General features: G+C 38.6%; 1 long non-coding RNA gene across 1 annotated transcript in view; it reads right to left on the bottom strand.

Moving 5' to 3' along the window:
• Window positions 1-9763, bottom strand: part of LOC139774182 (uncharacterized) — a 71321-nt gene extending 61558 nt beyond the window's left edge. Inside the window, exon 1 of the long non-coding RNA XR_011718532.1 lies at window positions 9492-9763. This is a non-coding gene — a long non-coding RNA (uncharacterized lncRNA). The remainder of the gene's footprint in view (window positions 1-9491) is intronic.
• Window positions 9764-15739: the final 5976 nt, after the last annotated feature.

The raw sequence follows: 15739 nt of genomic DNA, 5'->3' as shown, positions 1-15739 counted from the left end.
AATATAAGTATTACAGCGAAATCTGTCACGTGGAAACTTTATTTAGTGACAAGAGGTGCACTCTCTAACTTAGTATATTTCGTTATGGAAATGTTTCCGACTTATGAATACTGGCAACGGCCGTGCGAAACTCTCGTTGATTCTCTCTCTTTTGCTCTCTTTTCCTCTCCTCTTTCTTCGCATTTCTATAAACGCTCGGTTGAACGCGTCAACGCGGATTACAGCACGCCCAAAACACAATGACAAGCTCCTCGGGACCCTGCAACGAGGTCGGGTCACTCGTCGGATGGGCCCTACGAAGGGCGCGCGCGTTATTCTCGGTACAAAGTAGGTACTCCTCGTGCGGAATATTCAATGGAGCAAAAGAAATTAGAGCAGGGCGAAACCGACCGTGCCTATTAATCGCGGTTACCTTTTTGTATGATCTAAAGTCAATAAACTATATCGCCATTTCTGCTGATAAACAATCAGCTTTAGTAATACAATATTTAATATAACTAGTTCTAAAATTATTCTTAAAATATAATTGTATAAAATTTAAGTATAATAAAAAGTATCGATAATTGGATACATATACTATGTTCAAAAAAATATCTAAATACATGTTTCTAAAATTGACTAATATATAATAGTGTATACTAAAATAACAAATCTAACGATATAGGAACATTATTGTATAATTAAAAATAATAATACATGCTGTTAAAAGTAAATAAAAAATTCTTGTAATTCAATCATATTTCAAAAAAAAAATAGAAAAATTATTAAAGAAAATTCCAATATATTCGTATACGTTTGTAATAAATACATTATTTATCTACATATAAAATTATAAATATATCCATAGAGGATCAAAGAATGCTGGAAAATTTCCGGTAGAAATAAACGCCACCAAAAGAGTTATAAGAAATTCTCATTAAAATAATATTGTATATCCCACAAAATTCTCTATATAATTTGTTTCATGTTTTTCTTTTATCGTGTTTTCAATATGTTGCACTCACATATTATACAGAGAAAATTTCGCATAATTTAAAGCTGCCGATTTATGTCATGCTCATGTTACGCTTTACCTCGCGACTGCGACACCAGGTGAAATACACCTGACGCATAAGAAGTAAATTCTCTTTTCACATTACTTATAAAAAGTTACCGATCCTGTGTATCATTACATTTATTGACCGCCGACGGTTTGTCTTCACTGCGGTCAATCGCGGCCCGAAAAAGATTCGGTGCAACGGCACACCGTGCCCCGTGCCGTTCACTTTCGTTGGGGAACTTCTACAGCCACACTTGCATACGTAATAATAGCATAAAACCGAGGGGTGCCACGCCGCCTTTATGCGGGAAATTTAGTATAAAGCTGGCAAAATCACCGACGACGAGTCGCCCCTCGGCCCGGCCGGCATACGAAACCCAAATGGTCATCGTAAATAGAAAATCCGTTTTTTTCTCTCTCCCTCCCGATCGCGTATGCGAAAAGTGCCGGAGTTTATTCATATTATGTCGTTGCCTCGTCGCGAGCAACGTACGCTTTTCGTTAGAGGGGCTGCCGTATTCCCCCGGTCGTTCGCTCGTATTTTGCACCCGCGTAAAGCATCCGCCACCACGAAATCGTTATCGTTTACATACCGCGGGAGTGGTTTATCTTCGACCATATCTCGTGCCCATTTTTGCATCGGAATTCGGTATTATTCGAATAATTTAGTATCGCCATTTGTACCTGAATAATTATACGGACAACTATTTTTGTGCTTCGACAATAAGTTCGCATAATTAGCCATTATGCATCGCAAATTATTCGAATATTATGCGGATAATTTAATCTCTCTTTATATAAATAATTATTAACTATTTTATACGTAATTAATTTTTTGAGCATAGCGTGTTTCGCAATGGAATTCTTTGAGAATAAAAAGAGAGGATTCTTATATATCTGTATATTTTAAAATAATAATTGTATTTTTAATTCAACTGTCTTCGTTATTCGTCTGTCGCTTTTATGTAAATGTGTACAGGCTTTAATTTCCGCGATTTCTCATCCCTGTATTAATCTGGCAGCCGTCATACAAATTTTTATCTCAAGTAGAAACTAGACACCCAATTTTATTTTGATTTTTGGGTCATCGATTGAAAATAAAAAATTGTTATAATATCAGACCTTTTTATAAAAATAAAACTAAAAAAGGGAAAAAATAAAATTGAAACATATTTTTCTTTTAACAATATTTTTAGTTAAAAGAAAAAAACTGTTAGGATTATCTGTTGTTTTACAAACCTATAAAATTACATGTAAAGTTGTGATAAGCGTTATGATTTTCCTCGCATAAGTGATCGAATTCGCCGAGTGTTCAATTTTATAACATCGTTTCTGAAATTAATTATAAATGATATACAACGACCGATGCACCGTGCGATTAGGGCGGCGCGACAAGGGACAAAAGGAGAAAGATAGAGAAACACAGAATAAGCAGCGTGTAACATGGAATTAATTTCCATAGCGCGTCGGGCCGGGGTTCCAATGAATAACAATAAAGCGCGAGAGCATACGACACCGCACGGCATGCCCACAATCCGGGGCAGATCGTTACGCGCGACATTAACTTTCGGCTTAGCCTCGTTTATGCAAATCCCGTCGGAGCATCTGTTTTCGCCTGCAGTCCGCGAAATGCGTTTTTCGCTCTCGTAACCCGCTCCGCCGCGCGATACGGCTTCGTTTATTTTATTATAATCTTTTTTTTTTCGCCGCCAAGTCAAGACCGTCCGTTCGATGCGACCACCGGTCAGTCCTGACGTCATCGTCCCTCTTACCCTCACGGGCCCCTTTCGTCCCGCGCGAGAGCTCCGCACGCAGGGGCTCCGTGTCCGTCGTCCGTCGTCGTCCGTCGTCCTGAGTTCACGGGTTCAGACAGATGCGAGCTGAGCGCTAACGAGAACAATTAGGAGTTCCACTTTGCGCTCTCTAGGCTCTCTCGGTTCCCTCTAAAAATAAACACGGCCACTTAATGGCTCGCTCCGTCATAACTCGCGCAGATGCGAGCCTATCTTATATTATTCCCACGAACGGCCCCGCGTTTCTCCGAATGCACCACCAAAGTGCCACCAACTTCTATCCCTCTCTCTTTCTCTCCCGTGCTCTCTTGTCGGCTTTAGACGGCGGCTTCCGCGCGCGACGTCTTTATCGGGGATCGTGGAATCACCACGGCTAAAAATATTTTATGAACGAAAATTGGCGGACACCCGCACGCGCAAAACGCACTGAGAATATGAGATCTATTAACTCGGAGCTCTTGTGGTTCCTCAAATACTCATTAACAAACATTAAAATAACGATCAATTTGTAGAGATTCGTAACTATAAGAATGATATAACACGCCGAGTCGTAAAAAGTAAGAATGATGTAACACGAAAAAAATGCGGATAAATCTAGAGAGAATGCAATGCAGTTTAACTTAAAAGAAACAGATTTGTAGTTTCCTAAGATTGCACAGATTGTTCAAATATAGTTCAATTATTAATATATATTAATTAACATACTTAAATGAAGAAATTTAATTTACATATGTATCTCTATGATGTATCTGTCTTTTTTCTGAGCAGTACTATAATCGATTTTCAAAACTGTTCAACTCGCTCGGAGAACGAGAACTCGCGGACCGTCAATCGCATTATTCAAAAGGCGATAAGTAATAATAACGGTTATCAGGCCATTCTCGGCTCGATGGTGCGTTTAGCAGCTCAGTTTTTTCCCATCGCGAGCCTTATCCAACCGTCGATATACTTATCTACAGTAATAATTCATCGAGGCGATGAGCTTTTAGTCCTCTAAGGAGTCGTACGGTGGACTTAACGATCTTTCTATGATTCGATTCTTGTCGCGAGACTGCTGCGAAATCTTCTTAAAGACTATATTTGCCGAATTTGTATTTCTTATTTAAAATGAACATATATGCAGATGCATATCTTATAGATATTATGTATGATTACTTCTGCTAGTTTAGTTATCAGCAAATCTTATACTCGTCTGATCGAGTTAAAATAACTTATTAACTTAAGATCATAGCTTATCGTTATGAATTAATAATTTTATATAAAATGAAAGAAAAAGCTACATTAAAATTGAAAGGCTAACTACAAGTTAGCTATAGCTTGTAAGCTGAATAAAACGTCAGGATTGTTTTTGGTACACTCAGATATCTTCTGGTAATTGTATCCAATGGCGGCAACTAATATCACTGAGCATAACCGCGTGCTACGAGCAGCGTATACTATGCTCGGAATGTGTATTTAACTGTCTGTTTAATTGGGCCTAATGGAGCGGTATTAGCTATCCGTGCGAGTATTACGCGTCGAGCGTCGAGTATCGCGGCGCGTCTTGGGTATATCGCAAGGAGTTCTGCTTTAGTTGCCTATCTCGCTTTTCCTAATCTTGATGACATACTTTTCCGAGAGCCGTTCTCTTGCTAAAGTTCTATGGAATCTTTATTTCTAAATCATATCTGACGCAAAGATATCTTAAATTTTACGTAAAATATTAATGGCTAGTAAAACTCATAAATTCTTTAAGTATATCTATGATATTTTTAGAGATTTTTGAAGTATTTTCTTCTTAGAAATCTTTAAATAGTTTATCTCTTATGAGTACATCTATTTATAACTTAGAAAAAGAATATTTAATTATAATTTATCGAAACAGTAGCTCTAGAAGTTCGGCGAGTTTAGTTACGCTGTCATTACAGCTATACAGAGCGCGAAAGTGTGACAAACGGCAAATAGTAAAGACAATTATCTCGACGGGGAACCGCGGCCATCGTCCGCGTATCGTATCTCGTTCGAAACGAAACAGCCAGAGAAAGAGTCAAGCAAAAAGAACGAATCCGCACGCGCGAGTATTTACGGTCCTCCTTATTTACAACGGTTAAAACATCTGAGAAACAATGAAAATGAAAGACACTTCGGAAAAGATAAAGATATTACGGAGAAATGGCGGAGAAATAGAAGCGAAGGAGAGTGAGAGAAAAAGAAAAGAAATCAGCGAACGAGTCGGATCGGTGAGAGATGAAAGAAGAATGTAGGAGGAGAATGGGATTTATGGATGGCTCGACAAGTAGCTGTTGTTCGTTCGGCTCGTTGTTTCGACGTCGTAATCATCAATTTCGTCTCATGAATTCCGATGCCCATTTCGAGAATGAAAGGAAGTGCAGAAGGTGGGAGGAAACGCGAAAGTCCGGAGGAAGGTGCGACGGCTCGAGAAATAGATGCCAGACAGCGAGGAGAAGAAAGGGATGAACAATGAAGAAAACGAACGAGAGAAAGAGAAAGAGAAGAAAAAAAAACTCCAGTAAAGTACGTGGTAACGCGGTAACGGAAGGCACGCGAAATTCTCCTGCAAGCGGCAACCGCAACAAGAGCAAGAAAGGTCGAAAACAATTGCGGAATAGCCGTGGTCGATGCGACAGGATGATCGGGGGACAAGGGGTGGGAGAGGGGGAGCGACATAGCGAAGAAGTGATGAGAAAATTCTAAGAGAGAAAGAAGGAGAGAGAATGGCGAGTCCAGACGAGAAGGGCAAAACAGGAGAAACAACGAAAGGGGCAGGGCAACGGGGAGGACATAGTGGCGCGGGTGTACAGAGAGTTATGGTTATCGCTAGTGAGTATACCACCTCCTCCGAAGGAGCTCCCATGTGTCCACAGAAGAGAAGAAGCTCCCGCAGCGCGGAAAGGGTGCGCGGGGGCGACTAAGAAGAGAAGAGCCAGAGAGAAAGAGGGAGGGAGGGAAACCACGACGGGGAGAGGACAGGAACTTACTTGGAAGCGAATGTAACTTTATTGTGAACTTATCGCTGTCAGAAGGCAAACAATGGTCCGATCTTCGCACCATCTGCCCCTGCCATCTTTACCTCCACCTCGCGTAGTTCTTTGCTCCCCCTTCGCCGTGTCTCTCTCTCTCTCTCTCCTCCCCTTCCCCCGCCGCCGAGAAAGTTCGAAGGAGAGCCCGGGCTCCGGCGCCGCGGTATCGCCGCATCGCATCTATCGCGCGGACCCGGACCCGCAGAGAGCTTACCAATATGTAAACGAGTCGCCGACGGGCACCACTGTCACCCCCGCTGGTCCCCCGCCCCTCGGTATATATCGACACTATATCGGGGGACAGATATCTCGCATGCCGGCCACATTTTTTCAGTCCCCTACCTCGTACGGACGTTCCCCGGACTCGCTTTCTCTTCGAGTGCAACCCCCGATGAACCACACGCTCCCTCGCGACATTCCAATTACGAATTCGACACCGCCGTGTCTCCCGGTTTCGTGAAACACACGTGTTGTCCCACTCGTGAATGTATTTTCTGGCTGATCTCACCCCACCATGAGACTCCCAAAAATGAGTATTCGCAAAGGTCGGTCCGAATTTTAGGGTAATAAATATTCAATGACATTAATTTAAGGTGATAAATATTCAGAATTAAGTATCGCCTTTTTAAATTTATTATGTAATTCTACGCAGAATCCGATTTAAATTTCTTGGGATCATTTCTCGGTTATTTTAATTTTCATGAATTTTTATTAGACCGTGCATTTAATAGTTAATAAATTTTTTAAGAAGAAATGCAACTATTGTAGATTAAAACATATATTTAAAAGCTTAAAAAAGAACTTTATCATCGGTAGTTTCCGCTCGTATAATCAAGCGAATATATTTTTAAAGAACAATTTCGATCTCAAAATTGAGATCAAAATTAATCTTTAAAACTTTCTTTCTTCGCTTTAAAAATTCACAAAAATATCAACAAAAATCACACAATTAGAACTTAGAACGGTTCTCGTTAGTAAACGAATAGACGATCGTTCACACGCTAATCAGAGAGTTCGTTCCCCGTTTTCCGACAAAATCTTCCGGAAGTCCGAGACGTGACGAATCGCGAGGACGTGTCGTAAGCAGATATTTACGAGGCGCAACGCGCTGAGGATTCGATGGCGTAACGGTCCGTTGGATCACCGTTTTCTCACGAGCGAACTTTCGGTTCTCGGGGGATACCATATTCTCCCATTTATCCGGTGATTTTTCAGGGATCGATGTCGCATTATGATCGAGGAAGCAGGTGACGTGTCAAGACTGAGAGACGCATCGTTATGATTTTTCTCGGCATGCCTTATGGATTTTGCGCCGTGCATATTATCCAATGAAATAAAAATAATTATTGATATTTCGAAACGGACGATATTAATAAAAAATATTTTTCTTTTAAAAAATAATTTAATTTAAAAACACTCGAATGTAAAAACTTATTCTTTTCATACATAGCAGTATTCTTCTTGGTGTGCGACATATCGTAAAGTATCGTATTCTAAATAATTCGATCTATATATACCTTTACTTGAACCTAACCTACGTGTATCTAACTATTATTTGTTTAAAAAATATATATTACTTTCATTAAAAAAAAATAAGTTAAATAAATTATTGTGTAAAACGTATAATTAAATATATTTAATAAACAAAAAGAAATACAAGTTAATTCAATCTATTGCTGAAAAATGCAAATTAATTCAATTTAAGGCAAGGAGTATTCTGGGTTAACCGCGTGTCGCATGCGCTAAGGAACTGATTTTGTATTCTCGTAAATGCCGCATGCAGATATACAGATTCCTCCCGAACGTTTTATTAAAAACCCGACGATTCTAAACGATCGCTCGCTAAGCTTAAGACACCTGTTGGCCATATCGTCGCCGGTTTTAAGGCGGCGGATTCCTAATTGGCCTGCCTACCAGGCATTCGACAGCAGCTCAAATGCCAAACGCATCGATTTGCCAAGACGGCTCGTAAATGATACAGTTTACGTTTTAACGTTTGCCGCCGTAAAACGGAAAGTGGTCGTTTCCGCGCTGCCCGCTGCGTGTATCGAAACTGTACTTATATTTCACTGCTATTAACTCGTGCTAAGCCAGACTCGGACATCTTGATGATAACAGAATGTTTGTAATCCATTTAACAGTTTTTTTAATCAAGTTTCAAGTATCTGCTAAAGTATCTTCTGCAAAATTTTCTATTTTCTATTACCTACATATTATAAATCTTTTATAATTTTATAGCTTTTAAATATTTTCGCAATTTCATTTAAAATAGTTATTAATGGAATATCGATACGTCATTGATTACTTTATTGATACTCGAATTTAAAGACACAGATGAAAAAGGATTAAACACAGTTTATAAATAAAACAATTTAAAGATAATAATTACTAAATCAGTAATTAATAATAATAACGTAATATCAGAAATTATATTACATAAATATTATAATTATAATGCATATGTATCTTCTTCCTCTGATTTTTCCGAGAGATCGTGATAGTTCGAAATAACGTATAATAGTTTCGTACGAATTAGAGGCGATTTCAGCACCGAGACGCGTATTGTCGTTTCGTCGTCTAATTAAGGCCCGACACGCAGACCGTATGTACATGCCCTGCTCGTTCTCAGTGTCGCACTGTATGATTTACATGGGGCAGTTTCGAGAACGGAGAAAGAGATGCGTGCGATGAAGTAACCGAGATACGCGACGTTGCTTAATGCATAACGTCGCGGCTCTTAGCAAGCGGACGCGGGATCGTGAGAGAATTCGTGTAAAAAGGAGCAAGCTACGTTATTTATCAGCTGCATCCACTGGCCACGGATAAGAGGAAGATAAGAGTAGGGAGGCCACTGTACGCCGGCAGCGTTATAATTGAAATTATTGTCGTAATACCGAAGTGCAATGAAATAAAGAATAAGAGAAGAGAAACGAAGCGTAAAAGCTAAAGTTATTACATAGATAGGTAATAACTACGTCAATTAGGAAGCAAAATGGATAATCAATATAATTGCCGTTGAATTCTCCTTAATAAAAACTAAATTCTTTTTAATTTTTAATATTTAATTAAAAATATTAGTAACTTGATATTAATACGTAGGGTAGAGCGGGGTCAAAAGTAACGCGGGGCGAAAGTAACAACTCAAATATCTATAGTTATAGGCATAGATGCGCATGCGTCTGTTGGTTAATGGATGAAGCTGAACAAGCTATAACGTGTCTCAGAACGCCTCGGCCTGGGTATTGAGTATAAACTATAGATATTAACTATAGTATTAACTATAGATATTTGAGTTGTTACTTTCGCCCCGCGTTACTTTTGACCCCGCTCTACCCTACTCATTTATTTAACTCTTATACTATAAATTAGATAAATACTAAATTTGTAAGCTAAAGCGTTTAAAAAAATAAATATAACAAAAATGATAAATACAATTGCGGTTACCAATAATGAGGGATATATTTCTTAATTATTGCTTTTTACAATATATATATATTGCACATTGACGTTCCGATTAACTTGTACTCTGTTGCGCAGAGTTTTTCGCATAAATAAGTTCTCAATTTTCGGCGACATTGTCGGGCAGATATTCGGGCGAATGTTCGAAGCGATATTTAATATGCAATGTATAATACGTACACACACAGAAACGGTTAATTGCACCGCGGTAAAGCGTGGCCACTTATAAAGGCGACGAAAGTTTAATTGACTGAAAAGAACGAGAGCGCGAAATCATCGCCGCTTAATTTCGCGAACGGAGTTTCGATCGACGGCGACGCGGCACAAAGAAAAGCTCAGCGATTCGCGCGATTCGGATGATAGCACGATCATACGAATTAATTTAATTTGATCTAACAATTCGCGCGGCATCGCCGTAACTTCGGCCGTTAAACGCGCAGTTAAATAGCGAGTTGCGAATCGCGACTGCGTCTCTCCGCCGATACGCGGAAACAATCCTGCATTAATTCCCACATTACACGCATTAAAATTTATTACCTGACGCGCTGCGACGTTTCCGCGGAATCGACGAGCCGTTAAATATCATTGTCTTCAGTGAGATAATCGATAATAACGCCATTCCCCACGCTCTCGCAAAGATATTAATGCAGAAAATGCGTTTCTTCAAGTGCGACGCCACTTTTTCGCAAATGTCTTGTCGCGCGTGGACTGCGGGAATGAAATGTGAACGGTGTATCGAAATCATCTTATACAATTTCCGACTGATGACAAGTTAAATTATTTGACAATTAATCATATGTCTCTGCTTACGAAAGTACAACTTTTCAATTGAATACCATCTTTCTTGATACCTAACAGCGATTTATCATTGCTCATTTTAAGTATCTACATGAATAGATCTACGATATAGTCAGGAAACCGCTGTTCAGTCGATGTAGTGAATTATGTTCCTCAATTCTATATAGATACACTCGTTTATTCTCATTTTATTGCTGCCATGTTAGACATATTTTCTTCAACATGCTGTTCGCGCGTGCAATATATATATATATATTTTTTTTTATTATATTACATGAAGGACTAATGCCATTTTATCTTCTTCAACATTGTATATTATTACTGAAAATAATTAAAAAATTCCAATTTCCTAAATTAGATATGTGCGTGTAAATTAGTATAATTATTACTAATGTAATGGTATCTAAAGATCTGGAGAACTTCCTGATCGTATAAGTTTATGTAAAGATTAATTCAGCTTCTCCAATCTGCAGTTAGATCGTCAATATTCCTCATCCGAATTATCGAATGGAAATACCTTGTGATGAGTATGTTTATTGGACCGACGAACAAAGGAGGAGGGTGATGAGTTTCGAGAGAAAACGCGGGAAATAACTCGCGCGCGAAAAGTTGGATGGACCATAAATGCGACCTCGGCATTTAGGGTTCGTGACTATCGATGAAACGGCAATCTTGGAGCATTAGGCGCGATTCTTTCGCGCACTATCAGCGCGGCAATATCGCGGCTAGCCCACAGGGTACCACCATTAATATCGCCATTATCTTGTTCCATTCTCGGCTGCTACGAGCGAGCACCAACGAAGAAGCGAGCACGACCCCCTCGTCTCATACGTATACGGCGCAACGTGCCCATTACGATCATTAGCGGCGCCGGCTCTCCACTCTTCGTACGCGCGCGGACGATCGTATACGATCCACGTAGATCGCACGATCTACACGGACCGCTCGCTGCGTGGCAAAACGAGGAATAATCACTGCGCACCGTCGCCGTCGCGCCGTACGTCGCGATACCGTCCGTCTTCCACCTCTTTGTCATGTCACTGGTGACATTCGGTCGTCACCAGGTACATGATCTCCCTCAGAACGACCAAGTCAAACTCATTCCGGTTCACCGACCGCGTGGGCAATTTAACGTCGCACTGAGAGGACAATTTCTATTCAACCTTTAACCTTTATAGACGGTACATACCATATATTCCTCCGAATCTTTAAAATTACGTTTTCGAAAAGACTCTTTCTACGCTTTGTAACTTCTTATTTTAAAGTGAGAAACGGGAATTTTTCTTCCGATTTCTAAACAGAATTTATGCTTTGTCCTAACACTTTTAATTCTCATTTATATTATAATAAGATATGAAATCTACAAAAGTAACATCTCACTAACGTTCAATTAATTAAAGTTAGTGCATTCGAATCTGAGAGAGAGTTGAGAAGCATTAACCAGTTTTAGCCAGTAAATTCGTTTTTCTATTGTATAAAGTTACTATAACGGATTACATTATCTTGGGCTAAAGATAGCGATATAACTCTCCATCGATATTTTCATTAAACTACATGGTATAAATAAGTTTATATCGTCGAGACGGTCACGCTATCGAATTAATAGCGTACGGAAAACATAGGTAACGAGGAACGATCGTAAACGTGGAAAAGAAGCGGCCGCGGATTCTGCTGCCCGAAGGTCATCGATTTCCTTCGCCTCCATGACGATTCGTGGCCAATCGATTATCGCTACGGCTGCGTAAGAATGCGGCCAGGAACCGAGTGAACCCAGGAATCCCTTTCTAATCACGCGGACAAGGGCTTACCTACCTCCGGGCTCCTTCGTTTTTGCTCGCCTTCCGCCGAGGTTCTCGAGGGTTATCCGTAACGCACGTTAGTTGAGAGAGAGAGAGAGAGAGAGAGAGAGAGAGAGAGAGAGATGCTGCCCGTGCTATTGTACGTTTCAAACTATCCAGCTCTACATACAAGCGCAGGATTAGATTGCTCGACATTTCTATCACATGGGATTTAGTTTCTGAAACGCGGTAATAGGGTAGCTAGACTTCAACAAATTCGATACTCCCGAATTCGTCTACTTTAATTCCCAATTGCTGTAGTAAAGTAAAATCTTATGCTAGTGCAGAAATTTTGTAACACCTGTAAAAATGTCTCCTCCAAATTTTACTGTCATTACTCGTAATATTATATGCATTTTCTTTCCTTTCTCGTTATCAAAGCAAATTATTTTTTCTTCTTATTTTAGTGTTTAATAAAAGAAATATATTCATCATAATTATGTATACTTTAAAAGTATAGAGAAATTAAAAATTTTTAATAAATACTTTCAGATAATCTTGAACTGATAAAAAAAGACCTTAAACTAAATTTATTAATTAGTTTCGTCAAATTGTATATCAAGAATATAATTCAAATATATAATCAAATTACTATTTACATATTTCAATATTTTAGATTAAAAATACATGAGATTCGAATATTTCTGACTACAAATAGATAATTAATTTTAAAGGATGTAACTATCGACGTTCAGCACGTCATTATACGAATATTGTAAAATATTACACGTTACATTACGATAAATCGCGAAGGGGATCACGATCTTCGTACCTAGCCAGTTATAATGTTATAGCGAAGATCAATCAGATGATCAACTGTTTCATATACGGAGGAAGCACCAACCAACAAACAAATTAATCTTCACACCCCTGTAAACTACAGACCGGCGCGTCATTAATTAGCCGTTCCACGAGCAGCTCGTAAGATCGAAGCGGGAAGAAGGAATATGATCCACCTCGGAGATTCCATTTCCTCCCACGATTCATCGATCTCGCATTCTCCCTCGTCACCCTCGTCGGCCCTCGGAACTTCTCGACTTCCGTAATATCCCTTTATCTCTCCCTTCTGCTCACGCGAGAACATCCGTATGCTGCCGTGTTTTAAGGAGGACAAAGTCGTCGAGCCCTCGCATATGATTATTACATATGCACAGTGTGTATGTACAACACAATCGTCTCGATAAAGAAACGCGTGATACCATTTTCCAGCGACTGCGATTTTTTGCATTCACAAATGTAACGCTATATATTATATTATAGTATTGTAAAATATAACATTCATAATAGTAAAATTTAGAATTGTCCTAAATCTCTAAATTTAATCTCTTCTAATAACAGATTTCTACAGAAACCATTCATTTTTATAAATTTTCGTACGTTTTAGCCATAATGTTTTAAACTAACATATTTGATACATATAATATATATTCTTTTGCTTGAATTTTTGATGCAACCTTTATTTCTCCTCGTTTTTACCTTCGAAATATCGAATGGCAGTGTTCTTTCTAAATAAAATCTGATACTTTGGAGCAGCCCTACCGGTGATGGAATACACCGCAAATATCGGTCGCGGTCTGTATTTTTCGTGCGGTCGTTTACGCACCGCGAGAATGAAGTCGGCCGTAATCGCGTAACCACAAAGTAGCCCAGCGCTCCACCGCGCGGTAGCGCGCTCTTAAATCGCCGCCGACGATGGAAACCGCCAACATAAACGAACACATACACGCCGCGAGAATTGTCGACGAGATCGCACGGAAGTGTGGTTTGCGCGACACGTGCGTGGCTATCGTAAAAATCACATAAAACGATCAACAGAAGCGGTAACGAGCGACCTGCCGTTTGTTCTCGACTCGTTCCTTCGAAGAAACATCGACGAACGATTGGCGATCCGCGAACATCGCGAGTTATTTTCTCGAACGTGGAATTCTTACACAGGTATAAATCTTATTGCCCAGATCTCTTTAGGAATTTCAGTAACATATTAGAAAATGATACTACTCGTGGCTCGTACGTATTCGTGTCTATTATTTGAGTCTTTCACGCCTATCATTAGTTATTCAAATTATCTAATTTTATTAAAAATACTATAATTTTTATATATTTCATTATAAAATTAAATTTGATGACTATGTATTTCAAACGATAAAATGCACATGTAAATTTATTTTATAATTTTCGAATAATCGTTAACTCTTCATCATTGGGAATATGCTGATCAATATATCGTTTTTATGAAATAAAATGTACGACCCATTAGACATGAAAGGTTCAAAAAGCGCGACTACGGATCGTTCAAGCGTGTTCGCGGTGATAAACTCATTGTAACGCAGCAGAAAAACTCTTTGGTGCGAGATTTCGAGAGCGGATAGGCGTGACGTCGAGCCTTGACTCTCGTAGAAGAGCGTGATATTACGTTTGGTCACACTACCGCGGTATGATAGCGACGTCGTCTTGAGAGAGACCATCACGCTTTAACCGCTTCCGTAATTCGCCAGGCTTAAAGTGTTCCGCTCGCCATATGAGATGTTCTTTAGTTAAATTTTATTTGTCACGTTAAAATGTTCCCTAGTCAAGACAATTACGTTTTTTAAAACATAATTACTGACGATATTTAAAAAATCGTAAACCAATACGTTCGAATTTATAATCTATAATACGATTCAAAATTGTATCAAAATAAAGACCTTTTCCTTTTTATTTTATTATATTTCAGACCTTATTTCTAATTTTTTTTCAGATTTGATCACATATATCAGAAAATTATCCAAAATTATACGATAAAGATTAAATAAAAGTTCTATAACGGAATATTTAAGAAACTCTCCATTCGTATAAATAATTCAATTTTTAATTACATACAAATTTAGTATGCGTTATAAATGTAATAATTATAACGCAATATAAACCTTAGGTTATAACACTATCTATATAAAATATAGTTTCATTTACTTTTTTATATATTCTCATTTCAAAATATATACTTCCCGCAACACTTATTTCCTCATTAGAAATATGAGAAAAAAATTACATCATATCTTAATGTCTCTTAATAATCTTAATGACACGTCATTGGATTGGACACAGTACATCACAGGACCAAAAATGAGACATAGAGGAATGCGAAAGCAATCTCGTATCGATGAATAGCGGGGTAACATAGCCACTGCGAAGTTTCATCCTACTTTTGGTACCCACGGCACCAAGATACACGAGGTACCTAAGGACCCTGCAAGATAAATGCATCCCTCGAGAGTGTCGTCTAACAACACCCGACGTACCCGTAAAAAGTAATATCGCGACGATGCTTGCCGCAAGAAAGTGCTTTTATCGCGGAAAGTTCGTCTCGTTATCTAGCAAAAAGAGGCAAAGGAATTTACACGCGAACCCGCTGTTAGCAAGACGATACCGAGTGTGATCCTTATCTAAGCGAGGTACGGTAAAACAAAGACGCGTCATAAATTGTTAATTAATTAATCTTTTCGAAATCGAGAATATTTACGCCTTACTGTAACTTTTATATCGTATGTATATAAAAATATTTATAGAATAGGTAAAATCTGATTAAATATCACCGATTTTGAAAATATAATAAATAAAACATAACTTCAAATTATTTTTCACGATCTCATTACAGTGAATATAATCTTTCATTATTAACTATTATTTTACTATATAATTATCCTATTGTTTAAAAATTTAATGTGCCTTTCATATGTATACTTTATTACGTTTATCTCATTTTATTATTTTTCATATTTATTTTATGTATGCTATTTGCGATAAAATTATAAT

Source organism: Temnothorax nylanderi, unplaced genomic scaffold, assembly GCF_030848795.1.
Source record: "Temnothorax nylanderi isolate EJ_2023f unplaced genomic scaffold, tnyl_v1.0 TNYL_tig0075_pilon, whole genome shotgun sequence".
NCBI lineage: Eukaryota > Metazoa > Arthropoda > Insecta > Hymenoptera > Formicidae > Temnothorax > Temnothorax nylanderi.
Note: the sequence above shows the minus strand (reverse complement) of the source record. Positions and strands in the feature narration are given on the sequence as shown.